Source organism: Hippopotamus amphibius, chromosome 4, assembly GCF_030028045.1.
Source record: "Hippopotamus amphibius kiboko isolate mHipAmp2 chromosome 4, mHipAmp2.hap2, whole genome shotgun sequence".
Taxonomy (NCBI): domain Eukaryota; kingdom Metazoa; phylum Chordata; class Mammalia; order Artiodactyla; family Hippopotamidae; genus Hippopotamus; species Hippopotamus amphibius.
The window spans coordinates 18,498,951-18,526,532 of NC_080189.1; the positions used below are offsets into that span (position 1 = coordinate 18,498,951).

A 27,582-nucleotide genomic window follows, 5' to 3' on the forward strand; every position below is an offset into this window, starting at 1 on the left:
CTAGAATAGGAAAAGGGAATTTTGTCTGTTTTGCTCACCGTCTCCTCTCCGCGTATAGAACGGTGCCGGGCACACAGGAGGAGCTCAATGAGTATTTGTTGTATGAATGGGTGAAGAATCCCCGCAATAAGCAAAAACGACTGCGCCGAGCGCCACTTCCACCAGAATTCTAGGAGGCATGTGGGAGGGACCAGTACACTGACTGATTTTTGAGACTGAGGCTTCCTCGGAGCTCGTAGAAACTGCGAGTGCATTCTTACATTCGTTGGGATGTATTGATGGGTGAAGGGTTTTGAACTCCATGCGCAGAGCTGGGCAGGCTGGAAATCGAACTAACCATCATTTGCAAAGTCCGCAGAATGTTCTCAAATGTATTTCATCAAAAACACATTTTTGTAAGTGCGTGGGTCTTCCGTTCTCTTGTACGTCTGTACACGACAATTCAGGATATCTCTTCACTGGAGACTAATGGCGAGGAAGGGCTCAAGGGTGGTGGCTCCAAAACGCGCAAACAGGGGAAACAGGTTAACACTTTTCGCAAACAAACGCCAATTCCATATCCGACAACCCTAGATCAAATCCCGCGCTCCTTCTACTCTCAACCTGCCTCTGCACCGCCCTCTTTAATACCTATGGTGGGCAGAGCAGAGCAGAGACGTTCTCGGCTTTCCCCAAACAGGTTACACCCGCCCTGAGTTTTGGTTTCCCATATTTGAGCAAACACCGAGGAAACGGAACCGCTAACGAAGGCCACCGACCAAATGACAGTGGAGCGGCACACGCGGGCCGAGAAGGCAGCAAAACACGAAGAAAGGCGGTAGTGTGGCAGCCACGTGAGGTGTGTGATCCCATCCGCCCTCGGAGTGAGAAAATCAACTCCCGGCTTGCAGCTGGGCGGTCACCCTCGGAGGACTACAACTCCCAGGATGCTGCGGGAGCGGCCGCCCGTCGCTCCTCCCGCCCCTCCCCCCGCCCCTCCCGGCCGGATCGGCGTGCGCCTGCGCACCGGAGGCCAGAGGAGTCTTACCCTAATGTAAGATGGTGGCCCGTCTGGCTGTGGAACCCACCGAAAGCTGAGAGTCTCTGTCTCAGCCGTAGAGGTCGGACTCGCTGAGGCAATCAGGCCCGGTTCTGAAGAGTTTTTTTCCCCGACGCTCGTTCAGTGGTCTCTTGTGAGGACGCGGCAGCTCGTGGAGTCGGCTGAGGGAAAAGCGAGGCAAGGCTGGCGGGTGAGTCTGTGCGAGGCTGGGCTTAGGGGAAACCCGGGGCTGACCGGCTACTAGAGAGCGGAGGCTTCGCTGGGACTGTGCAGGCCGCACCCCCCTTTCTCCCCACCCCCCGCCTCGTCTTCACCCTCCTCCTTCTCGGTCTTCCTCCCCCTCCTCCTCTTCCTCCCTCTCCCCTCTACGCCACAGCAGTTACCACCAGGAAAAGGGAGCGGGGCAGAAGGCAGCGCGGCGGCGAGCATCGACTGCTTCAGAAATCTCTTCAGTTGGGCAGCCGAGGCGGCTGCTGGTCTTCAGCGCTTTCCCTTACATTTTTGTAGGGGCAGGAATCTTAGGTCTCAGGACTCCTTGTGTTCCCAACCCCCTTGCCCCTCTCAGACGTCCTTTCTTGGCGGCCCCCGTCTCCCAAGACCAAAGCCATCACTTCCACTCCGACCCCGCGGTGCTGCTGCTCATTAATCCCGCTGCTCGTTGCCCACTCGTCCTGCTGCTCGTTTTTTGCCTCGCTGCTACCACTCTGTAGTTAGCCTTTGCCCCCGCCGGTGCTTGCGATCAGCCCCCCAGCCTATCTGCTAGCCTAGAGCTTTTTCCGATTAGCAGTGTTTCCTTTAACCACATCTGTCATTTTAAAGCTGCCCCTTAAGTATCTGGATATGCTGCTGCTCGTTCTGACCCACCTGTTTCACCGCTTTCTTGGGTATTGTCCGTTCCTGCCCTCTTTCCTGTACAGATTCTTTCAGCATACACTTGCAGAAAAAAAGGGATGCCCCGTGTTGGCCCCTGAAAAGTCAAGGAAGTTGGGAAGTGAATGAAGTGAGGTAGGATACTATTAAACATTTTGAGTGAGAATCGTTGAATCAGGCTACTCCGGAGAGGAGCGTCTTCGTTTTGCTTTCAGTGTGGGTTATTCGCTCTATTGGGACGTGTTTTTTTCCTTTTCTGGGTGTTTTTTTTTTTTCCTTGTTTTATTTTGGACCGGTTTCTCCGTGCTACCAAGTGTTCTTCTGAATTGAGTCTGCCCAGGACACTGAATGTGAGCTCTGATTATACCAAGTATTAGCCTAGGCATTTAAAAATAAGATAAATCTGGCACACAACCAAATTCATCTGTGAGCTCCACAAGCAAATATAAATGCTGTTTTGATTTTATGCAGGTTATAGGTGGGTTACAGATTCCTTCCAAATCGAGAATTGATTATTGGCTCAGTTTTATTGATATTCAGCTTAATTGATGACATTTTATTTATAGTTTGAGTGGAAATTTCCTTTCCAGCTAATATCTGACTGACTTAAGATTTTTGGATTTGGGAAGTTCTTTCAGCATTTCTAGACTGGTAGGGATCTGAGTAAATTGTCTTCTCTTGAAAACCATTAGGTATATTAGCAAAAGAAGTTTTTTTCAAAACTAAATCCCTCAATTTTTCCATAGAAAAGAAGGGGGCTGGGAAAAGAAATGACAGAGCTGTGCACATAAATACATTTGGTAACACTCACTCATTATTATTTACATTACAAAGCAGAAAACTAGAAGTCGGGTGGCTTATGGTGTCTGTTTTGGTGAAAGCTAAATTGAAATATACTGACTAATGGCATAATGTGAAGAAGGAGCTTTTGCTATAATCAGACTATTGTGAAGTAAAGAATTACCAGAAAAACAAACAGGATTGCATAGGTCAGAAACATACATCTCAAATTTAAACATAAATAAGACATTGTGTTCTTAAGATGTATGTAAAAATGTTAAAAGTCATAGTAGCAATCTCATACAGCAGTATACCTCCTATTTGCAAAAGTAATAATACCTCAAGTGTAAATATAAATACATACAGTTGCCCTTTAAATCACTTTTGGACATTACTGCAGTATTGTGATTTTTACAGATTTTATCTGTAATACTTGAAGAATCTTACATTTGACATTATATTCACTTCATTGTGATAAATGGTCTGTTTCATCAAATGTAAGCCAAGGTTAGGAAAGCTGTTTATTAAACTTCATTTTTCCTTTCAGCCACTTAAGCCACAATTTAGGGAAACTAAATAAATCCCTACTTTTCTGAGAATTGGAAGCGATTTACATAGCAAACCTTGTCCTAAGTTATAACCTGAGGTGTTTTTTTTTTTAAAGTATTACTTACTTTTAGTGTATCAGTTAGGAATATATTTAATACAATTGATCTTCAACTCTAAGCAAAAAATATATTTCATTTTTCTTTGTAATACACTGGTGGAGAAGCTTTCCACTTTGAACAATCCTAACACACAGGTTTAGAAACCCTTGGCAGTCATCCTTGGCTGAGTTGTAAGCATTGTGTTCTAGGAGAGGACTGTTTGTCTGGCAAAAGAGGGTAAATTATTTTAATACATCTTTTCTTTTGTAAAGATACTTTGCTTCAATAAAAACATTCTCAAGTAGTATTCTCCACTCTATACTTTTTTCCCTGCAGTCATCAAATTCTTAGTTTCAGCACTGTGAAGTCAAAATGAGTTTACTTTGGGGTCTTTAACACATCCAAAGAAGATATCTAAAGTTCTTTGACATTTTGATAGGAAATGAGCTGAGATTTCAATATTTTTATATGGTTTAAACTTTTTAGACGTAACGTTTTGAATATTGCAGCTTCATAATTTCGTGGGGGTTTTTTTTTTTTTTGGATAGTTTGGAAGACTTTCTGCCAGATTCAGTAGTTGAATTCTTCAATTGAATAGATTATTTCTAAAGGAGGGTTTTTGAACATGAGTTACTTAAGGTTGACTTATTATGAAATTTTTCATAAAGTTTCATCGATAAATCTTTAATTTTATTAGGTTGAGACGGTTATAATCAAATGTAAAAATACAGAAAAATTGTTTTGTAATGCCCTTCAACTTCAGTCTGAATGGAGTACTAGTGATAACTTGAGGTTTATTATTTTATAAAAGAGGGCATTGCTTAAGGATGAACTCCTTGCATTAGGGGAGTTTTATTTTAAAAATGATGTTATATGTGTTAAGATAATGAAAAAATATCTTCTCAGTTTAAGCACTGTGAGTTTAGAAATCTTCCCTTTCTCTCTTTCATTACTCCTGCCTTAAGGTTGAGCTGTATTCCTCATTAAAAATTTTTTTCTGTTTCTTTTTGGTGCCTGCAAATAGCACTTGATTGAATCTATTTCAACTCAATGTTATTATTTTTATGGACCATCCAAGTGAAATAGAAAGGTTTAATTTGTGAAAACTTAAGCCTCTGCTGAAAATTCAGTTAGCTTTCTGTCAATAAGTATAGTACTGTCTTGACTTTTTGTGAAGAAAGTTATATTCATCTCAGTTGGTTCTGAAGAAAAAGAGTAGGGAAATAGGTTATAGAGATTTTTAGTGCTCTAGAAATAGTATAACTAAAATGTACTACATACTTTTCTCAAAGGATTTCTTAATCTAAGTGGAACTTGTAAATGGTTTTCATCCCACTGGAATAGCATGTATTGGATAAAACTTGTTAACACATTTTGAGATTTAAAAATTGTCTTAACTTCAGAGTTATTAGGAAAAATCTACAGATTCCCATTCTTATATAAAATGTGACAATACCACTTATATTTCAGAGAGTAATATTTTTTTCTCAAAAGTTGAGAGTACACAAATTATAAAGATGGCATAATTTACTCATTTAGTGATGCAATGAAAGAAAAGTGGGACTTTTAATCCCATATTTAGTGGTTTTCTGAAAAAACTTTTTTCAGAATTGTTTTTAATCTGATATTTATGTGGCCTTCTTTATTAGAAGAGATTGTGTAGTAAATGTCAACTTTTTCAAGTGTAGTAATATTAATTCAGTGGGTTTTGTTACATTTCTTTTTCATAGCATGATTCTTTTATTTTTTAATCAGAAAGTAGTTTATAGAAGAGAAAATTTCAACACTATTTTGGCCCCTTAGGTTAGCTTTTCCATAGCAGTTTTTCGTTTACTAGAAGAGAGAAATTACATGCTACTAAAAAGAAGGTGATTACTTTTACTTGCTAGGAAAATGAAATTTTTAAGATAGTGCAAGTACAAGTACAATTTGAATATGAGTTTATTTTTCTCCTAAGGAGTTTATTTGTTAGGATAGTTTCATTCTTTCTGAACTCTATTTATGCAGGAGAGTTGTCCTGTTTTAAACTTTAACTGCATTGGGCAATGGGCAGATGATGTATTGCTCTTAGTATAAACCTTGCTGTTTGTATATGTGTATATGTCAGATATCTCTTCACAATCAAATGTGTTATTTAGTTATGGTATCTAAAACCTCCCCTCTTGAGTATTTAGAGAAAATATGGAGAAGAGGAAATAAAAAAATCAGATTGGTTTGTACATATGCCTAAAACCAGTTTGGGGGAAAAAAAAGTCAAGGCAAAGAAGCAGTGTAATTAGAAGAATAAAATGTCAACATTTAAAGATAGTAGATGTTTGTATTACTGCTTTTGGAAGGAATTAGAGAATGATGATGTAGGGAAATAATGGTTGAAGTTTGAAAAGTAGCTATAGACTGAAATATCAAAGGGGTGGAGCATTCCTTAGTAGCAACAAGCAGATACATAGTCATTAGGCCAAATATCAGAAATTTCTTAAGCATATTTTTCAGTTCTCAGAATAAAGAGGAAGTGCTAATTTTTCTTATTATTTAAGAACCTATGAATTCAATCCCTGTTAAGGGCAATAGTGGTCTTCAGATGGTGAATATCTTGAAATAACATTGCCTGACTGGGTTATTGAACATTGATTATAGCAACTTTTTTTCTTTTTCTTTTCTACCTTTTGTATTTTGCTTTTTTTTTTTTTTTTAATGTTTTGTGATTTTTCAGCTGTTGTTTGGGTGGACCCTTTTGTGAATGCTGTAATTGAATGAAAATGTGAAATATAAACAGTATTGCTTTTGGTGGTAAGATTAATTTTTCTTCTGATGGAGAGATCCCCTCCATTTTGATTAGATTTTTTCCTTTAATTTTTAAATTAATTTCTTAGTTGAGAATTAGGATCATACAAGCTTCCTGTCAAATTAGATCTTTCCAGAATTTTTTCTTACTTTAAATGGGAACATAGGTATTTGTTGGGTAAATAAAAGTGTTATGATATGCCTTGGTTTTGTCATTTAAAAATGAGGTAAAGACAAATTATTAGTATTAAAAACATAAACTTATTAGTATGAAAAATTTTAAACAAAAGTAGGTACAAATCTCTATGTGTGTGTTACTTCAAAGATCGTCAACTCATAGTCAGTCTGAGTTTACCTATGCCCCCACTTAGTTTAGTTCTTGTTCTCCTACTCTTTGACCTGGATTATTTTGAAGTAAGTCCTTGTTATCACAATTACTTCATTTGTACCAGAACTTCTTTTGACATAAAATATCTTTGATTTTTTAAAAAATCAGGATTATTCAATCAGCTTGTCAAATAGTCTTTAAGTACTTATTTAAGACCTACTTCTTGGGAAATGGCCCAGACTCTTTGAAGAGTTTATGTTGTTGGGTGTACTCTCATAATGATATAACTAGCACTGTCCAAATCATTATACAACTAATGCTTTGATACATAGGTCTGAGTCCAGTATATTAGTATAGGGATATCTAGGAGTAGGGCTTCTTTGAGAGAGTGGGACTTGAATAAAGAATGTGTACTATCTGCATAGGCAGAGTCTTCAGAAGGAGAACATTTCATACATTCCATGTGGGACTTGGAAGCAGGAACAAACAGGCTGGTGGGAACCTGCATGATGTGGGAGAGGTATAAGGAGTCTGATCTCAGTGCCAGTAGGTGTTAATTTCTGAGAATGGTGTCAGAGAAATTAGTATCTAGAGTAGGGCTAAATTATGATGTGTATTCATTGTCAGGTTGAATCTGATCTGCTGTGGTAAGGAGCCAGTAGTTGGTTGGGGGCAGGAGATGACATAACGAAAGTACTCTTTAGAACAGTTCCTTCTTTAGAGGTGTGTGGCATATTTGGGATTGACAATTGAGTGTGAAAAATTGAGTAGGCCACTGAGGTAAGGGGCCATCTGAGAGATGTTGGTATGGATGTTCTACAGGATTTGGCACCTAATTGATTCCATCTTCTTTTCAGTCCTTTATATCCAGAAATGACAACAATATTTTGGAGAGTAGAGAACTGAAGAAATGTAGTCTATTTGTCTTTGATAGTAAACTGCGATTTGTTATCTAAGCCCAGCTTTTGGAAAGAAAGTGATGCGTGATTACTCTAATAACAATCTCAAAAAATTTCAGCAGAAAATAGCTACCAGTGTTTTCAAATAATTTCAGACATGTATTCACTGGGAAATAAGAGTCTGGAAAATAAAATCTTTAGTACATGAGAATGAGATGGAACATATTTCATTTGTAAAAGGGAAACTGTGGCCTTATCTGCTTCTTATGTGTGTATGAGTTCAAAAGAAGTATTAGGAAATGTATATTTGAACAGATTGTAACCAGTGTATATTGTTGGATATCTTTAAAGTTTAATAATGACCTAATTAATACAGAAGGAATGACATAAAATTCTGATGAATAGGGCATTAATATTGTCAGCCCCAAGCTCCCTTAAGGATGGATAAGGATAGGTCAACAGGCCAAAGAAGAATGTAGGGACATTATTAGGTGAAAGTTTATTTTTTGATTTATTTTGATATACTTAGTTTTGCAAAAGTATTATTGAAAACAGATCTGGTTAAACAACAGCCGTTTATTTTATTTGAATTTTTTAAAAAAGTTCTGAGACCCTTGAAGTTATTCCTTTCTTTGTTTTAGTTTGTTCACTCTTCATTAAACCAACTTTCTTCATCTGTTGTGTATTTCTGGATAGCATGCTTGCTTTGTTTTGTGAAGGATAATGTCATTTTTTATCTTAAAGCAGCAGGGAAAAAGTAGATATCTTGTTTATGGCTTTGTAAATAGTAACTGAATAATACTGTCTTGCCATTTATACTCTTCCTGCTTCCCTCAGTATCACATGTATTCCCTTTCTACAATATTTAGCTTGTGGATCTCAAGAATTCTCACAGTTGAGTCTGAAAACATCTCAGCTTAGGGTGGTTACAGCTTCAAAATTAAATTTATCTTAATTTACCAATCATTTTATTTCCTATTATTATAAAAGGTATTACCTACCATAATGCCATGGACCTTTTGGGTACTTGGGAAATATTAATAAGGATAATGATGCAGTATAGGGCATTGTTGGGAAATATGTGTTTTTAATTAACGTTCCCTCCATCCTAAATCTTAACCCTGGTGATGTGACAGAGCTATTTTTGACATTTTTTCCTTCTTTATTTAGTGGGTTATGTATGCTATCTAATGTGGTCACTATAGTAGAAAGCTGTTGCCTTCTCCTTGGGTATGTTTTAACAGAGCCTTTAATGTTTTAGTTTTGGATTTCAGATTGAACTGAGATCATGTTTGTGCAAGAGAATCTTGTTGAGGATTATGCTTCTTTCTCATTGCCACCCAGTGTATGTGGGAAGCAAGTAAATAGCAAATATGCAGTATAGGAGAACCTTAGTGTTTGAGAATATCTTCAGTGGTTGCTGCCAATCCATTCTTTTCCTCAGGAACTTTTAATTTAATGCCTTGCGTATGGAACCACTTAAAAGTGTCACAGTAGTTGGTGATGGGGAGAGGAGAAAATGGTTCCATGCTCCAAAAATATCTCCCAGATTTTAACTTGAATTAATCGCAGATCATTAGTATTTTGCATATTTTTATTCATAAAATTCTTGGGAGGGACCTCTTTTTGTATGACTGGCTTTGAAAGTGTCTTGGGTAGCTAGGAGGGCAGCTGTATTGCAAACCTAGGAAAAGGGAGGAGAGGCAGAAAATACAGTGAAACACTTCGAGTTCTAGTAATGAATTCTAATAATGGCCACGGTGCATTTTTGCCTGAGGCATTGATGGCACTGGCTCTTTTAGGTTTTCTAAGTTAGGCTACTAGTTGAGAAGGCTACAAACTTTAGCCTTTTCGAAATCAGACTAGTGTCCCTATCCAGGCTTGTGCAGCTTGATTTCTCTAGCTCAAAAACTGACAAATTATGTGTCTTTAATCTGCCAGAGGGAAGAGGGAAATGGGAAAGAGAAGAATGTGCTGTGTATGATTCTCCTCATCTGCTCGTATATTGGCGTAAGATTATTCTAAGATTGTTTTATAGAAGAACCTCTTCTTTTCATTTTTAATTTTGTATAATCAGTTATAAAATAGTTTCATGAATTTACTAACTGACTCCTTAGAAATCTTTTAAAAGGTTCTTTAGCCATAGAGTTGAGTGATAGGTGGAAAGGTACTGATATGTTAGATGCTTAAGGTACTTTCTTGGAATTTCTTGCTTCTACTAAAATCTTTTCTGTCGTACTGGACCTAGTCCTAGATGTGAATTTTGCTTCTGAAAAGCAAAGCTAGTAGTCTTTTTTTAAGGTAGTTGCCTTCCCTGCATTGTGTTCAAATCTGTTTGATCCTAATGAAAACAAGTATGACAGTAAAGTACTTTAATATAACCACGCTAACGAACATTGGTCATGTGTCGCCCTATTTTTTTGTCATTCCTAGCAGATATTTTCAGCAGCTTTGGAGAACTCTGAATAATATGTGATGTGTTTGTGTTTACAGATTGTGCTTTGTATTATGTACTACTAAAATGTATAATTTTTAAAACTTGGCATTATATTAAAGGAAATATTACTCTTGGATTAATGGGCTAACTTAAATGATTTTTTGTAGTTGAATGTAGTTTTCATTGGCCTATAAGTTTCCTTGCCAGCCCTTTGAATTCCCCCTATTTTTATTTACTGCTTCTGCTGGGAGTATGCAGTTTAGCATGGAACCAGACTGCCTGAGTGTGAATCTTGACTCTACCACTTACTTCTTGTCAGCCCTAGGGCAAGTTACTTTTATCCTGTCTGGGCCTCAGCTTCCTCATTTGTAGAATGCAGCTATTAAGATTGTTGTGTGGAGTAAGTGAGTTAATGTATATAAAGTGCATGGAATAGTGTTTGGCATATAGTAAGGCCTGTATAAGTGTTCGCTGTTTGTTTTACGTTTGAAAGAATTTTTAAAAATATTTTTGAAGACTTATCTTTTTATTCAGTATACTTTTTTGTGTCTAGTGTCTGTATGTTTTCAGTAGTTATTTGACCAGCTGGAAACACAGGTAATGTGTTTTAGGGGGTAATCAAAGGACTGACCTACCTGGAATTCTTTTAAATCAAGGAGTAATGGAAAATGAACCTGGACTGCTGTGATAGAAAATAATAATGGAGTGTTTTGAACTAAGGCAGAGAAATTTAGATGTGGTTGATAAGAGGGGAATCATTGCAATCACTGCGAGTTTGTTTTTGAGTCAGGGGAGTGATGTATTTTTAAAATAGTATTTAGGGGAAGATGGTTTTGAGTGTCCTTGGTAGCATAGAATTATTTGATTTTATATGGATAAGAGGATTTTTTTTTTTTGTCTATTCTGTTCACTGATTTATCCAAAGTGACCCAAATAGTGCCTGGTGGATAGTAGGTGCTCAGTAAATACTTATTGGATAAATAAATCTTAATGGGTACTGAGTTAAGAGAGACAAGCACAAAGGAAAGTAAGCTTTTGGGATCCCTACCTTTAAAAGGGTAGAAGTAAAGAAGGTATTTAAAAAAAATTATTTATTTATATGTTTATTTATTTATTTGGCTGCATTGGGTCTTAGCGGTGGCACACGGGATCTCCATTGCGGCATATGGGCTTCTCTCTAGTTGTGGTGCTCTGGAGTGCACAGGTCAGTAGTTGCAGCACATGGGCTCTCCAGTTGTGGCGCACAGGCTTAGGTGCCCCGTAGCATGTGGGATCTTAGTTCCCGACCAGAGATCGAACTCACATCCACTGCATTGGAAGGTGGATTCTTAACCACTGGACCACCAGGGAAGTCCCTGAAAAAGGTATTATTAAAAGAACAATTGGAGAAGTAAAAGGAAGATGGAAAAGTATGTCTCAGAAAACGAAGGGATTTTCTAGGAGAGAGAAGTCACAGGGATAGGAAATACAGAATGATATCACTTCGACTTCAAGAGGAAAAAAGAAATTGACATAGTTCAATACAACATTCAAGGAAAATAAGAATAGAGAAAGACCTTTGGCTTGTGGTGTGATGATCACTAATCACATTAGAGTAATTTCAGTGGACTGGGAGTGTAAATAAGGTTGGGGGGAATTTAAGGAGGATGGTAAGTGGAGACTGTAGGTAAAGACTGTTCATTAGTAGGTAATGACTAAAAATGGCAAGAAGACAAATTATAACAGCAGCTTTCATAGTTACCGAATGTGTAATATGAGAGATTATTTATTAGAAATGAGAAAACTGGAGGTAGTCTTTGTGCTGAATGTTCTTAAGTTTCACAGTGTGGAAGACTTATTACACATGCTGCTTCAGGGCTTCTGCTGCTTGCTAACTCTGTAATCTTGAGGAAAGTTACTTAATCTTTTTGTGCCTCAGTTTTGTTCATTGTAAACGATGGCCATCTATTTCATAGATACATTATGTTCATAGATCTGTGTTATTTCATAGATCTGTTAAATTACTTAATCTTTTTAAAACACTTAGAACAATGCTTGGTATGTAGTAAATATTTGATAAATATTAGCTGTTATTATCCACTGTTGAAGTAACATAGAGAGTAGGATTGGACAATAGAAGAGAAGAAACAGAAAAAAAATTAATGAAATTATTGCCAAGTAGTGGTAAGAACTAAATGGAAAAGCCTTAGAACCTTTGCTGTGACTGTCCCTCTGCCTGGAGGACACTTTTCCAATTGCTGCATAGCCATCTCAACTACCTCAGACCTTTGTTCACATGATGTCCTTTTCAGTAGGGCCTGCCTTATTTATTTATAGTTAGCATCCAGGCCCCTCTCCCCTCATATTAATATTTTCATTGTTTTACTTTCTTTTTCTATAATGCTTATCTTCAAACATATCATATAATCCACTTATTATATATGCTGTTTGTTGTTGATCACCATCTACTAGGATGGGGATGTTTGTTCTTTGATATATCCCAGGTTCTTGGAATAGTACTTGGTACATAGTAGGTGCTCAGCATATGCTCGTTGAATGAGTAAGTTATTTTACCATTGAAGTGGGGTGGATGGAGAAATCAGTTTTAAGTAGTGGTGGGATACTTTTTTGGAGGAGAGCCAATTTTCTGCCATTGATGGGCACTACATAGAAGTTGATCTTCTCAGAGACTTCCTCTTCTCAAATGGGTTTTCTGAAAATCACTGGTTTTCCTGGAAATCGCTTGGGATACCTATTTAGCTGAGGAAAGAAAAATGTAAGATGCATATCTTTTTGTTTGTTTTCCTACATTAATTATATTTTACATTTAATTAGCTAATAAAAGCTTATATTTGTGTGCTTACTAGAATCTAGGAACTGTTCTAACCTCTTTATATTATTAATTCTTAAAAACTCTACAGCCTTACAAGTATATTACAGTTTCCTTGTAAGCTGTCAGGGGTGAAGGAAAAGCCCTTTGCACTGAGACAGAGGGCAGTGTTCCCCCAGACTCTTGTGTTCCATTGACAGGGAGCTTCTGATACCTCATTCCTCACTCTTGCAGTCACAGCCTTGACACTATTGCTTGCCTGAAGTCCATCAGGACTAATCTCATTATAATCTCATTATATCTTTTATCCCTTTTTGTGTCAGTTACTACTATTCTCCCAAGTGACAGTTCATGTCTTATGCTTGAATCCTCACAAGGATCTGAATGTTTCTTATCTTTTCACTCCTCTCTATCATCAGGAAAATTTCTTGTATCCTTGTTTTTCTTTTCCTGAACACTTTCCTCTACTTTCTACTTTTCTGAAGACACTGCTTCCCCTGTGGTCCTCGTATGTTTTGGCTATAATGTTTTTCATTTTTTTCCTTATATACTATCATCAGGGGTCAGTGGGGAGTCCTATGCCCTGATATTTAAGACTGCATTTCCCATTCTGACCTCTTCCATGGAATAGGAGTCAAAAAGGGAGCCTGGTTATATTATTCAAAAACCCTTGGACTTCCTAGGTGGTGCAGTGGTTAAGAATCTGCCTGCCAATGCAGGGGACACGGGTTCGAGCCCTGCTCTGGGAAGATTCCACATGCCATGGAGCAGCTAAGCCCCTGAGCCACAGCTGTTGAGCCTGTGCTCTAGAGCCTGTCAGCCACAACTATTAAGCTCATGTGCCACAACTATTAAGCTCATGTGCCGTAACTATTGAAGCCCATGCGCCTAGCGCCCGTGCTCCGCAGCAAGAGAAGCCACTACAGTGAGGAGCCCGTGCTCCACAATGAAGAGTAGCCCCTGCTCTCAGCAACTAGAGAAAGTCCCATGTGCAGCAACAAAGACCCAACGCAGCCAATAAATAAATAACATAAATAAATTAATAAAAAAAAACCCCTTTTGTGTGCTGGCATTTTTTGCATTCTGACTCATCTTTTCTTCACTTTTAGCTCTTAGCTTACTGTCATTCTTGCTAATAACACTATCCCTTTTATTTATTAATTTTTTAATTTATTTTTGGCTGCGTTGGGTCTTTTGCTGCATGTATGCTTTCTTTAGTTGCAGAGAGTGGGGGCTACTCTTTGTTGTGCATGGGCTTCTCAGTGTGGTGGCTTTTCTTGTTGTGGAGCATGGGCTCTAGGTGTGTGGGCTTCGGTAGTTGTGGCACACAGCCTTAGCTGCTCCGTGGCATGTGGAATCTTCCCAGACAGGAATGGAACCCATGTACCCTGTGCTGACAGGCAGATTCGTAAGCACTCGGCCACCTGGGAAGTCCAGCACTATCCCTTTTAAAATTCTTGGTTATTTCAGTTTATACCATCTGTCTTGCTTCGATTACTGTGGTCTCTTAAGTTCTAAAATTCTTTTTTAATGATCTTGCTGTCCACCCTATCTTGCTGTCCACCACTCCAGGGTCATATCTTTTTTTTTGGCCACACCACATGGCATGTGGGATTCCGGTTCCCTGACCAGGGATTGAACCCGTGCCCCCTGCAATGGTAGATCAGAGTCCTAACCACTGGACTGCCAGGGAAGTCCCCATGGTCATATCTTATACTTTGTTATTACCAATAATGTAAACTGCCCCCCCCCCCCATGATTTTCAATTCATGGAACCCCTCTCTGACCACCACCTGTCTTTTCACCTCATTCCATGTACTCCCCAACTCAACAATCTTACTGTTATTAGGACCTCCAGTCCTCAGTTTCTATTCCCTTTGCACTGTCCTTATTTATTTTTTTAATAAATTTATTTAGTTATTTTATTGGCTGTGTTGGGTCTTTTTTGCTGTGCGTGGGCTTCCTTTAGTTGCGGTGAGTGGGGTCTACTCTTCGTTGTGGTGCGCGGGCTCCCCATTGCTGTGGCTTCTCTTGTGGTGGAGCACGAGCTCTAGGTGTGTGGGCTTCAGTAGTTGCAGCGTGGAGCACGGGCACTAGACGTGTGGGCTTCAGTAGTTACGGCACGTGGGCTCAGTAGTTGTGGCTCACGGGCTTAGTTGCTGCGCAGCATGTGGGATCTTCCTGGACCAGGACTTGAACCCGTGTCCCCTGCATTGGCAGGCGGATTCTTAACTGCTGCGCCACCACGGAAGCCCTGCCGTTACTTCTCTTGCTCCTTTGTTGCTTCTTCATACTTACTTGGCGAAACCTTAACCCTAATTAAATCAAATTCTCTGAGTACCGCGTATCTGCACCTGTACAGCTGAAAGGGACTAAACACTGAAGGTTACTGAAAGGCCCTCAATATTGTCTGGAAATCATAGTCTGTTTCCTTAGTCCATTTGGTTTCTCCTCTCCTAGATGACCTAGTTTGTACCTTTGCCTTTCTCCTCAAACTTCAAACCCTCCTCATACTCACTTGTCAGTTGATAAACCTGCTTTCTTCTTTGTTGAGAAAATAGCAGCAGTCAGAAGAATATTTACAGACTCCACCACCTGTGTACCTACTGATCTGACTCACAGACCTGGCCTGCCTTCTCTTACTATGGGTGAATTGTCTTTGCTTCTATCTAATCCCAGTTCCTCTGACTGATGCATTAGATCTCATCCCCTTTCATTTACTTTAGATGTTGCTCTAGTAGTTCTCCTCTCTCTCTATACGTCCTCAGTTCTTCCTTCTCTTCTGGGTCATTCTCATCAACATACAAATATGCTGTTATTTTGCTCATCATAAAAATACCTTCTCTTGATCACTATTCCTTGCTTTTCTCTATTTCCACTGCTGTAGAGCCCCTTAAAGCATTGTCTAAGTGCACCTGTTCTAGTTGTTTTCTCATGTTCTTTCTTGTCTATTCCAATCAGGCTTTTGCTCCTACCAGTGTACTCAGATATTTTTGTTCAGGTCTCCCAACAATGACATTATTAAATCTAATAGTCAGTTCTTTGTCTTATGTGATCAGTCTACATTTGACAAAGTTATTTTCTTCTTTCTCTTTGATACATTTGTTTCACTTGCCTTTTAGGATACTGCATTCTTACGGTTTTCTTCAAAAGTCATTGGCTGCTCCTTCTTAGTCTTTCTCCATAGCTCTTCCTTTTTACCTACAGCTAAACATTGCACTGTCCCAGGCAGGGCTTACTCCTTGATTATCTTCTATATCTACTCTCACTCCCTTGGTGATCTCTGCTAGTTTCATGGCTTTGAATTCCTTCTAAATATTGATGAGACTCATTTATTTCTCTAGTCCAGACCGCTCTCCTGAACTCTAGATTTGTATGCCCAGTTGCCTACTCCCTAACTCCATCTGAGTAACTATTAAGCATCTCAAACTCAACATGTCCGAAATGGAATTCTTGCTCTTCCCTCCCAATCTGCCCTCGCGTATCTGCTTCACCCACAAAGCCTTCCTCATCTCAGTTGTTAGCATCTTCAAGTTGTCCAGGATAAAAACCTTGGTAAAATCATTCTTGATTCTCTTGTTCTCACATCCCACATTCATTTCATCGGGAAATTGTTGGCTCTACCCTTAAAACATACCCGGAATTCAGCCAGTTTTACCATCTCCATTGCTATCATCATCTCTTGCTGTGTAATTGCAACAACCTTCTAACCCATTTCCTGCTTTTACCCTTTTCTCTATAGTCTGTTAACTAATAGCTATCAGAATGATCCTTTGAAAACATAAATGAGATGGCAAGATTTTGCTCTGAGTTTAAGAGATTTCATCAGTTGAAAATATTAGAGATTATTCTAGTCTGTCTTATCTTACTAAATCTTGAAGGCATATTTAATGTAGACTTTGATAATGCCAATTTTTATGGATGGGGAAGTTGTCAGGGATGGCTTATGACCTGCTTCTTTTCTCCTCACTAACCCCCCTCCCCACCACCCTACACACAGAAAGGCTTGACACATATCCTAGAGGAAAGTGGAAAGAGAAGGTATGAGTTGGTTGCTATTACAGAAAGTTGCTTTGAATGGAAGACTGGACCACCCTTTAAAATAGAGATCTGTTGGGACGTCCCTGGCAGTCCAGTGGTTAAAACTTCATGCTCCCATTGCAAGGGGCATGGGTTTGATCCCTGGTTGAGGAATTAAGATCCCACATACACAGCGTGGCAAAAAACAAAGAAACAGAAAAAACCTGTTGTTTCACTGCTACCCCTAACCTCCTTTAGCAACACTTGCTTTCTCCCCAACCCCTGCTAAATTTAGTGTGTTCCCTCTACCCCTGCCCTTTCTCTGTTTTTCCCTACTTCCAGATGGATATATTGTATTTCTTAAGACTTTTGGCTCTATTTGAATTAGAATTTTATACTCTACTCTTTCTAAAGATATCTTGATAGTCCATTCTTCAGTCTCTGACGTGAGTTGGTTTTACTTTTGTTTCCAACAGAATGATACTGAACATGACAGTAGAAGGGAAACTGATACAAAGAGGTGAAGAAGAAACTTGTGTAAAATTGTGGGGAAAATGAAATATGTTTTTTTGGGTACTCTGAATGTGCTTGTCATAATGCTAATGATTTCTGGAGGAGTTACACTGTACTGCAACATATAAAGAAGCTTGTAGATTGATTGAAGAAAGAACTTCAGGGTTCATTTTTTTTATCTCTTCACTTCTGTTCTCTGAAGGCAAATGTTCTTTAATCAGTTTTCTTTTGATTCCCTTGCAGAGTGCTCTCTTATACTGGGATCAGCAATCATATTACAAGTTATGATGTTGTATATACATTACTACTGATATCGGATCTTTTCATGTTATGGTACTTTGTACCATAGATTGGTACCAAGAGATTGGTCTGAAGGTAGATATATGCCTGTTTTCTCAAGCTGTTTCATAGACTTGTATTGTCCTGTATGGTACCCAAGAGCTACATGTTGGCTATTGAGCACTTGAGAAGTGGCTAGTCCGAATTAAGACATGTGCTAAGTGTAAAATAATGGTTACATGTTGAATTGATAATATTTTGGATATATTGGGTTAAATAAAATTAATTTACTTGTTCTTTTTCTTAATATGGCTAGTGGAAAATGTGAAATTAATGTGTATGGTTTGCATTATATTTCCCTTTGACATTGCTATCTTATACTTACCTTTCTCTTTGTCCTAACGCTATAAGTTATTTTAACTCAGTTAATGATCTCTTATGTATTCACTAAAAATGATTTTGGTACTATGTATTATAAAAGGATTTTTTTCCTCAAGTTTAATATTTTTATGTTATCTTTCTTAGTATTCACTTTCTCAAGCCCTGAGTTGTCCCCCTCCTTTCTTAAAAAGAACTTTTATTGAGATATGATTGACATACAATAAACTGCATATATTTAAAGGGTACAATTTGATATTTTTTCTTATTAGTAATGTATTTTTGGCAGTCCCAATCTCCCGATTCATCCCACCCCAACCCCCCATCTTTCCCCCCTTTTTTTCCTTTTTTTTTTTTTAATTTTACTTTAGTCATACCCTTCTCATGGTACTACATAGGCATTAGTTATTCTTTCTGTATATTGCCTGGAAGAATTTGGGGGAAATTTAAAAGTTGATCTTTTATTTACTTCTTAATACAATGTTAGGACTACTAATAGTGTATTTTACAAATCATTCTGTTGCTAATGTAAAATTTTGAAATTTAAAGTAGAGGCAGTTTGTATCTGGTGAAAAAGAAAATGGATTGAAAATTTCACATAAAACCCAGCAAACAAATAAACAAGGAGAAAATACCTGCACTGACATAGTTTGTTGTTACAGGTTTTATAAACTTGAATCTTAGCATTATTACTACTCTTTTTCTCCCCATGTTATAGTCCTTTAAGGATTTAAGTGTATGATTTTATTTCTCTTACCTTTTTTGATCTGTTGAAAAAAGATTCATATTGGGTTTAATGAATGCTTTTTTTAGGGTTAAGCCTTGAACTGTGTTTAAAACCAAGTGGCATATAGCTCAGATCTGCGTAGTTTTTAAGTGAATAACTGATTTGGGTAGCTGTGAATTATTTAAAGGGAGATGTTGACTTCTGAGCTCCAAAATATATTTCAAAGTAATCCATGATATGTTGTTATCATCAAGGTATGAATAAAAATGGCTTCGTTAGGCATTTGAAAATTATCTACTGGAGAACTATTTTATTAGTCACCTACTCAGAGAGTCCACAGTACCTAGGTATTGAACATTATGTAAAAACGCATTCACAAGAAAGTGTATAAGGAAAAAGTTTGGACCAGCAAGCTTGAATTTTTTTTTTAACTGATTGGAATTGATTAAAAGTAGGTTTAAAAATGACGATTAGGGGAGAAAAGATATCTAGAGAGAAAAGAGTAGAGAGAGATAATAGGAATTGTGGGAAGGAAGAAGAGAAGTAAATTCACATTCTTAGATGCTCAGTGGAAGGATAATTTTGATAGACTCTGATAGACTGAAACAAAAATTTTGCTGCTTGTCAACTTTTTGGATCTTAGAATACCCTGTTTACCTTTTTGGTTCCTCCTGAGTTTTGAGGATAGGCCTGATTTCTGTTGGCTGTGCAGACTTAGATTTGGGTTAATCTATAAAAATAATTTCTGAATCCTTCTGTGTTGTGTACATCAAATGTTTGCTCTTTTTTATTGCTGAATAATGTTTCGTGGTGTGGCTATATCACAGTTTATTTGGGTTTTCAGTTTTTTGTCTTTTACTAAATGAGTTGTTGTGAACGTTTGTGTACAGATTTTTGCATGAATATAAGTTTTCATTTCTAGGGGATAAATGCCCAAGAACACACTTACTGGATCATCAGGTAAGTGCACATTTAGTTTTGAAAGAAACCATAAGACTATTTCTAGAGATGATTTTGCATTTCCACAAGCATTGTATGAGTGATTTTAAGTTTCTCTGCATTCTGATCAGAATGGGTGTGTATTATCCCTATTTTTTATTGAAGTCATTCAGATAGATGTGTAATGATATCTCATTGTGGTTTTAATTTGCATTTCCTTATGGCTAAAGATGTGGAACATCTTTTCATGTGCTTATTGGTCATTTGTAGATCCTCTTCGATGAAATGTCTGTTGCTGACTTTTGCCCATTTTCTAATTTGATTTTTTTTTGGCCTTGAGTGGTGAGAGTTCTTTTATATATTCTAGATACAAGTACTTTGTCAAATATGTGGTTTGCAAGTATTTTTTCCCAGTCTGTAGCTGTCTTTTCATCTTCTTCATAGGATTATTCACAGAGCAAAAGTTTTTAATTTTGATGAGGGCCAATATATTCTTTGTTTCATGTATTGTGCTTTTTGTGTCAAATCTAAGAACTCTTTACCTACTCGTAAGTCTTGAAGATTTTCTCTAAGTTTTTTCCTAAAAGTTTTATAGTTTTACATTTTACTTTTAAGTGTATGATCCATTTTGAGCTACTTTTTGTAGAAGATATGAGGTTTACGTTGAGGATTTTTTTTTTTTTTTTCATTTTTAGTTCATTTGTTCCAGCACCTTCTGTTGGGAAGGCTATCTTTCCTCTATTGAATTGCTTGCATACTGTTGTCAACAATTAGTTGGGCATATTTGTGTGGACCTATTTCTGGGTTTTCTGTTCTGTTCCATTCCATCCATCCATGTCTGTCTCTCCATCAGTACCACACTGTTTTGATTACTGTAGCTATGTAGTAAGCCTCACTATCAGGAGGAGTGATTCCTCCCACTTGATTCTTATTTTTAAAATTGCTTTAGGTCTTGTAGGATCTCCTTTCCAAACAGATTTTAGAATAAGCTTATTTATAGCTATTAAAAAAAAACCTTTCTGTGACTTTGGTAAGAATTATATCTGTATCAGTTATGGAGTATTGTTCTTTACTATGTTGTGTCTTCCAGTCTGAACATGCTAAGTCTCCAGTTCTTTAGGTCTTTGATTTTGTTCATCAGCATTTTATAATTTTCAGTATATAGACCTTGCACATTTTGTTAGATTTATACCTAAGTATTTCATTTTCTTTGGAGTGATTTTAAATGACATTGTATTTGTAATTTAGGTTTTCACATGTTTATTATTAGTATATAGAAATGTGGTTGATTTTTATGTGTTAATCTTGTATCCTGTGACCTTGCAGAACTCACTTACTAGCTCTAGGGCATTTTTTTGATAGATTTCTTGGTATTTTCTAGGTGGAGAGTCGTGTCATCTGCAAACAGGGACAGGTTTTTTTCTTCTATTCCAATCTGTTTGCCTTTTATTTCCTTTTCTTAACCTTGTTTGCTAGCTGGATCTTCCATTAACTATATTGAAAGAGAGCAGCCATACTTGCCTTGAACTTGAGCTAATGGGGGGAATATATAGTTTTCATCATTAAGGTTTTTTTTTTAATTTATTTATTTATTTGCTGCATTGGGTGTTCATTGCTGCACACGGGCTTTCTCTAGTTGTGACGAGCAGGGGCTACTCCTCATTGTGGTGTGCAGGCTCCTCATTGCTGTGGCTTCTCTTGTTGCTGAGCATGGGCTCTAGGGGCGAGGGCTTCAGTAGTTGCGGCACACAGGCTCAATAGTTGTGGTACACGGGCTTAGTTGCTCCATGGCACGTGGGGTCTTCCTGGAGCAGGGATCAAGCCTGTGTCCCTTGCATTGGCAGGCAGATTCTTAACCACTGCGCCACCAGGGAAGCCCTACAGTGATTGATTTTCAAATGTTGAACCAGCCTTGTGTACCTAGAATAAATCCCAACAATCTTTTATGTTTCTGGATTTTATTTGCTAATATTTTGTTTAGGATTTTTGCGTCTAAGTTCATGAGAAATAGTGGTCTGAAGTTTTTGTTTATGTTTTTTGGTACTGTGTCTGGTTTTGATGCCAGAGTAATGTTGGCCTCATAAAATGAGTTGGGAAGTGTTCCTCCTCTTTTCTGGAAGATGGTATAAAAGTAGAACTAATTCTTTAAATTTTTGGTAAAATTCTACATTGAAGCCATCTAGGCCAGGGGATTTCTTTTTCCTGACTTCCGAACTATGGATTCAACTTTTTTTTTAATGTTTGTAGGACTATTCAGATTATCTGTTTCATCTTTATTGAGTTTTGGTGATATGTGGTTTTTAAAAAATTGTTTTCATCTTTCAGTTTTATTGAGATATAATTGACATATAGCATTATGAAAGGTTAAGGTGTACAGCATATTAATTTCACTTACATCATGAAGTGATTATCACAGTAAATTTAGTGAACATCAATCATCTCATATAGATACAAAAAAATAGAAAAAATTTTTTCCTTGTGATGAGAACTCTTAGGATTTACTCTCTTAACTTTCATATATAACATATAGCCGTATTAATTTTATTCATCATGTACATTACATCGCTAGTATTTATTTATCTTAAAACTGGAAATTTGTACCTTTTGACCACCTTCATCCAACTCACCACGCCCTCCCACCCCGCATCAATCCCCTGCCTCTGGTAACCACAAGTCTCATCTTTTTTATGAGTTTGTTTTTAAAGCATAACTGACCTACAACACTACTTTAGTTCCTGTTATACAACATAGTGATTTTGTATTTCCATACACTTCAGAATGATCACCATGATACCTAGTTATGATATGTCACCACACAAACATATTTACATGATTATTTATTATATTCCACACATGATGTTTAGTGTTTTAAGAATTTTTCTAAGTTGTTGAATTTAAGAGTATGAAGTAGTTCTCAGTACTTCCTTATTGTCCTTTTAATGGCTGAGAGATCTGTAGTGATAATCTCGTATTTCCTTCTGATATTTATGATTGCAGTCTTTCCTCTTTTTTTGTGTTTGTTAGTCTTGTTAAAGATTTATCAGTTTATTTTAAATGAAGAACCAGCTCTTTGTTTCATTAATTTTTCTCTCGTTTCTGTTTCCAATTTTATTGATCTCTGCTCTTTATTATTTAATTCATTCTGCTTGCTTTGAGTTTATTTTCCTTCTCTTTTTGTAGTTTATTGCAATAGAATCTAAGATTATCGATTTAATGCCTTTTTTCCCTAATGTAAGCGTTTAGTGCTATAAATTTTCCTCTGGGCACTGCTTTAGCTGTCTTTCACAAATTTCATTATGTTGTACTTTCATTTTCACTTAGCTCTATGTATTTTTAAAATTTGCTTCGAGTCTTCCTCTTTGGCTCATGGATTATTCAGTAGTATTTTTGTTAAATTTCCAAGTGTGTGGGGATTTATTGAATTCTAGTTGGATTCCATTATGGTCAGAGAACATACTCTGTTATGATATCAGTTCTTGGAAATTTGTTGAGGTTTTGTGGCCCACGATATTGTTTATCTGGATAAATGTTCTGTGGGTGCGTGAAAAGAATATATGTTCTCCTACTTGTTTTTGACTCTGCATAGTCTTACTGGCATACCACCTACCTCTCCCTATGCATCTCTCTCCTTACTCCCTGCCCCATCCATTTTATTTGTTTTATGTCCCTTATTATTTGTTTGTATAGCATCATTGACATTTATTCTTATTTCCTCCCCTTACAATTTTTTTTATTTCCGTAAATCCTTTATTTTTGTGTTCCGTGTCTCATTTGACATTTTCTGTAGTTTAAAACAAAATTTAACATTCTTTGTGCTAAATAGTCATTAGTTTTTATGTTGGCAGTGTGATTTGTACTTACAGTAGTGGCACATTGACCTTGATATGTTACTACTCCAAGGTGAAATATGGTGTGTGTTTTTATTATTCTTTAAAAAGGCATCCACAAAATATGATTCTCTGGATAAACTTAGACTGAATAGGAATTGTATGCTATGTATATTGCTGTGCATTAAATGGAAGGAAAATTTCTGTTCTCAAGGCACTTCATGGGACACAAGATGAACACTTCTGCAGTGTTTCTAACACTATAAGACAGCAGACACCAGATGCTTAATGGAGAAATACTATAGGAATTCAGAAAAGGAGTAATTAAAGAATGTGGGCAGGAATAATTTTTGTGGCCTTGTGAAAAAAAATAATACAGTTGACCCTTGAAAAGTGTGGGAGTTATGGGCACTGACCTCCATGCAGTCAAAAATCTGCATATAAAGAAACTTAAAAGAAAGAAAATCCATGTATAATTTATAGTTGGCCCTCTATATATGTAGTTCTTCTATTTCTGAGATTTCTGCATATCTGAGGTTTTGCATTTGCAGATTCAACCAACAGCAGATCATGTAGTACTGTAGCATTTACTGTGAAAAAAGTTGCATGTAAGTGGACCTGTGCAGTTCAAACCCATGTTGTTCAAGAGTCAACTGTATTTCAGTGAGTGATAGATGGAGTGGGAAAGGAAGTTGAAATGAAACTGGGGAACATTATATAAGGGGACTACTGAACACAAATGAGCATGGCCTGTGGGAGAGAGTGAGGGACATTCTTTGAAGCAGTAGGGTTATTCAGTAGTTGACCTTTGAACAACTTGGGAATTAGTGGTGCCTAACTTTGCAGTTGGCCCTTCATATCTCCAGTTCCACATCCATGGAGTCAACGAACTGCAGATTGTGTAGTACTGTAGTGTTTATTGAAAAAAAAAAATCCATGTATAAGTGGATCCCCAGTTCAAACCTATGTTGATCAAGGGTCAGCTGCAATAACAAGTAGAGGGAAGGAGGGTTCTGAATACCAAGAAAGAGCTTCAGTTTGAGCTTGAGGCAGTAGTATATTTAAAGGTTCTCATTCTGAGGAGTGACTTGAAGAATGGAGTAGAAAGCATTGGCATAACTTGGGAGTTTATTAGAAAAGCAAATTTTAATACCCTATCTCAGACCTACAGAATCAGAACCTACGTTTTAAATAAGATATTCAAATGATTTGTATGCATGATCAAGTTTAATAAGCACTGGTCTGAAGGGAGGTTAATCAGACAGAACTGTATGCAAATTGGATTCTAGAGGAAAGAGATTTCATTTAGATCCTATATTGGTTATCCAGTTGAAATGGAGACCAAAGGGCATATAAGAGAGACTTATTAAAGGAATTCAAACAGTAGGATTTAATGACCAGAGTTTAGAGAATGGAGACTGCTAAGTTGAAGATTATGATAAAGTTTTGGCAGTGGGCAACTAAAAACTGGATGGGCCATTGACAGGAACTAAAAACCCTGGGTGGCATAAAAAACTGATTATTTTTTACTTCCAGGCTACTAGAACTTATTGTTAACAGAAAATCAACATAATAATAATAATGGAAAAAAACTTTTATAATTCCGAAATCCTAAAATAAACACCATTTTCATTATTTTTGCATGTTATCTTGATTTCTTATTAATATATGAACTTGTTTTTATATTGTTTGTATACTTTAAAAGTTTATTATATAATTATTTCATATTTCTTCATAATTTAAATACTTTTCCCATTATAAAATACATACACTCTCACCTAAATTTTTTTTTTTTGTACTCACCTAAATTTTAAAGAATGCAAGTTAAAAGTAATGATGATTCCAGTATTTACATTTTAGATTGGTAAGGATTAAAATGTTTGGTTCTAATAGGCTTTAGTGAGGATGTAGATTGGAGCAACTTTTTAAAGGGCAGTTTGGCAGTGTTTGTCAAAACTAAAAATCGCACATACTGTCCTTGATCCAGCAGTTTCACTTCTAAGAATGTGTTCTACAAATATACTAGCTCTAGGTCAGTTAATCTACAAGGCTGATTTGTCACATTTACCAATTCTTTGTATCAGTGCTTTCAGGAAAATATTTTTCTAATGAATATAGATAAAATAGCATTATTTTGTAGGAGAATTTTTCAGTTTACTCAGATTTTTTTCCAGTCCTCTGAGAAGTTATTTTATGTTTTTTACCCCAGCATGTTCTGATTTCTTTATAATCTTTTTAAAAGTTATTTTGTTTTTTTTTTTAGCATTTTGATATGTTTAGGATTCTTTTGTCGGTTTCAGAAGGCATCTGCCAGTCTTTTTTTTTTTTTTTTTTAACATATTTCACTAAAATTTACAATTATTTGTATTGGAAGGAATGATTTTAATAGCTTTTGAAGCTTTTTGATGGGGTTTGGTTTACAATTTCTTCCCCCCTCATTTTAAGGACTATTGGAAGCTAAGGGTCATAGGTTGGTTGATTTTTATGAATATATTTAATATTCAGAAAAACATTTCACAATCAGTAATTATTATTTCACTATAAATCTTATATGTATTTACCATAGATATGTGCTGAAAAATATCTACAGCAACCACATAGTTATTAATTATTATGAAAATTAAGAATGATATCTTCATTGAGTCCTTGGGGAATAACAATAAAATTACCTAAAGACTGGAATAATGAAATGTTTCATTCGAACAAGAATGTGAAAGAAATGGGAAAAGTGGCCTAAATCTTGCCATGAGAGACAAAAAATTTAATGACTAGAAATACAAAACTAACAAATCTGTTAAGAAATGTAAAATACTTATAGAAATATTTATAAATAAATATATGAGATCTATATTTACTACTAGATTGATAAATATATTTATACATATAAGTACAGATATATCTATTAATAAGTATATTTATAAATATAGATTATACTATACGTATATTATAACAATTTATTAGTAAACCAATATAGTATATATTAATATAAAATATAATCAGGGTGATGTGTCTGATTTGTTCAGATCTTTGCGATGAATATGTAAATTTGGCAGTTTCAGTGAATTTATTAATCAGCAGACTGAATTTTGGAGAATTGGTTTGTAACTGGAACATATGTTCAAGGGTGTGAATTGCAGTATTATAATACCAAAAGATTGAAACTACTGAAATTAATGTCAGTAGGGCTTGTTAAATTATGTGTGCATCTGTATGATGGAATATGTTGTAGTCATGGAAAGGAAAGAAATAGAGATATATGTATTAAGCTAGAAAAATTTCTAGAGTATGTTAAGTGAAAAAGAGAAGGTTCAGAACAATGTACACAGTTCATTTCATTTTCAGTTTATAAATAAGAGATACTTATGAATATATGCTTATATGTAAATTGAATATATCTGGAAGAATACAGAAGAATTATTTACAGTGGTTGCCACTAGGGCCCTAAAAGGTGGAAACAAAGTTAATAGGTACCCTTATTTGTGGTTTAATTTTGATCAGTTTTACTAACTAGTAAAATTAAATATTTACAGCATATATTCATTGTGGAAGATGTGAAAAGGACATGTAGAAGAAAAGTCTCCCAGAGCTGACACTTGTTAAAAATTTTGTTTTACTGTGTTTCCTTTCAATCTTTTTATTTTATATTTTACTTTTTTTGTATTAGTTTACTTACCACAACGTTACTGTTTCTAATTGTCGTATACTCTTTACCTTACTTTCTTTTTTATTAATTTCTCTCTTTCTTTCTCTCTTTCCTTCCTTCCTTCCTACCTACCTACCTACCTACCTACCTACCTACCTATGTTGGGTCTTCGTTGCTGCATGCAGGCTTTCTGTAGTTGTGGCAAGCAAGGGCAACTGTTCGTTGAGTTGCTCTGGCTTTTCTTTGTGGTGGCTTCTCTTTGTGTTAGCTTCTCTTGTTGCAGAGCACAGGCTCTAGGCACACGGGCTTCAGTAGTCGTGGCACGTGGACTCAATAGTTGTGGCTTGTGGGCTCTAGGGCATAGGCTCAGTAGTTGTGGCACAACGGGCTTAGTGGCTCTGCGACATGTGAGATTTTCCTGGAGCAGGGATTGAACCCGTGTCCCCTGCATTGGCAGGTGGATTCTTAACCACTGTGCCACCAGGGAAGCCCTACCTTACTTTCTGAAATAAGATGGGGATGTAAAATAAACTCATAAGCGTCAGCATTCCGTTATGTTTCTGATGGGAGGGCAGTGTGGTTGTGTATGTTGCCACATTGATTGCATGGGTTGATGGCTTATCCTGGTGGGTTGGGTGGGTGATGTCTTGCTCGTGGTTGCATGTA

General features: G+C 36.7%; 1 protein-coding gene across 7 annotated transcripts in view; it reads left to right on the forward strand.

The window, feature by feature from the left end:
* Positions 1–1,032: 1,032 nt before the first annotated feature.
* Positions 1,033–27,582, forward strand: part of CNOT4 (CCR4-NOT transcription complex subunit 4) — a 141,952-nt gene continuing 115,402 nt past the window's right edge. For 6 of the 7 annotated variants that reach the window (XM_057730942.1, XM_057730945.1, XM_057730944.1 and 3 more), the window contains exon 1: positions 1,033–1,229. The gene's annotated coding sequence lies outside the window, so the exon portion shown is untranslated. Of the gene's footprint in view, positions 1,230–1,986; positions 2,045–27,582 lie in introns of those variants that run through there. The other variant, XM_057730943.1, reaches the window with a different exon arrangement.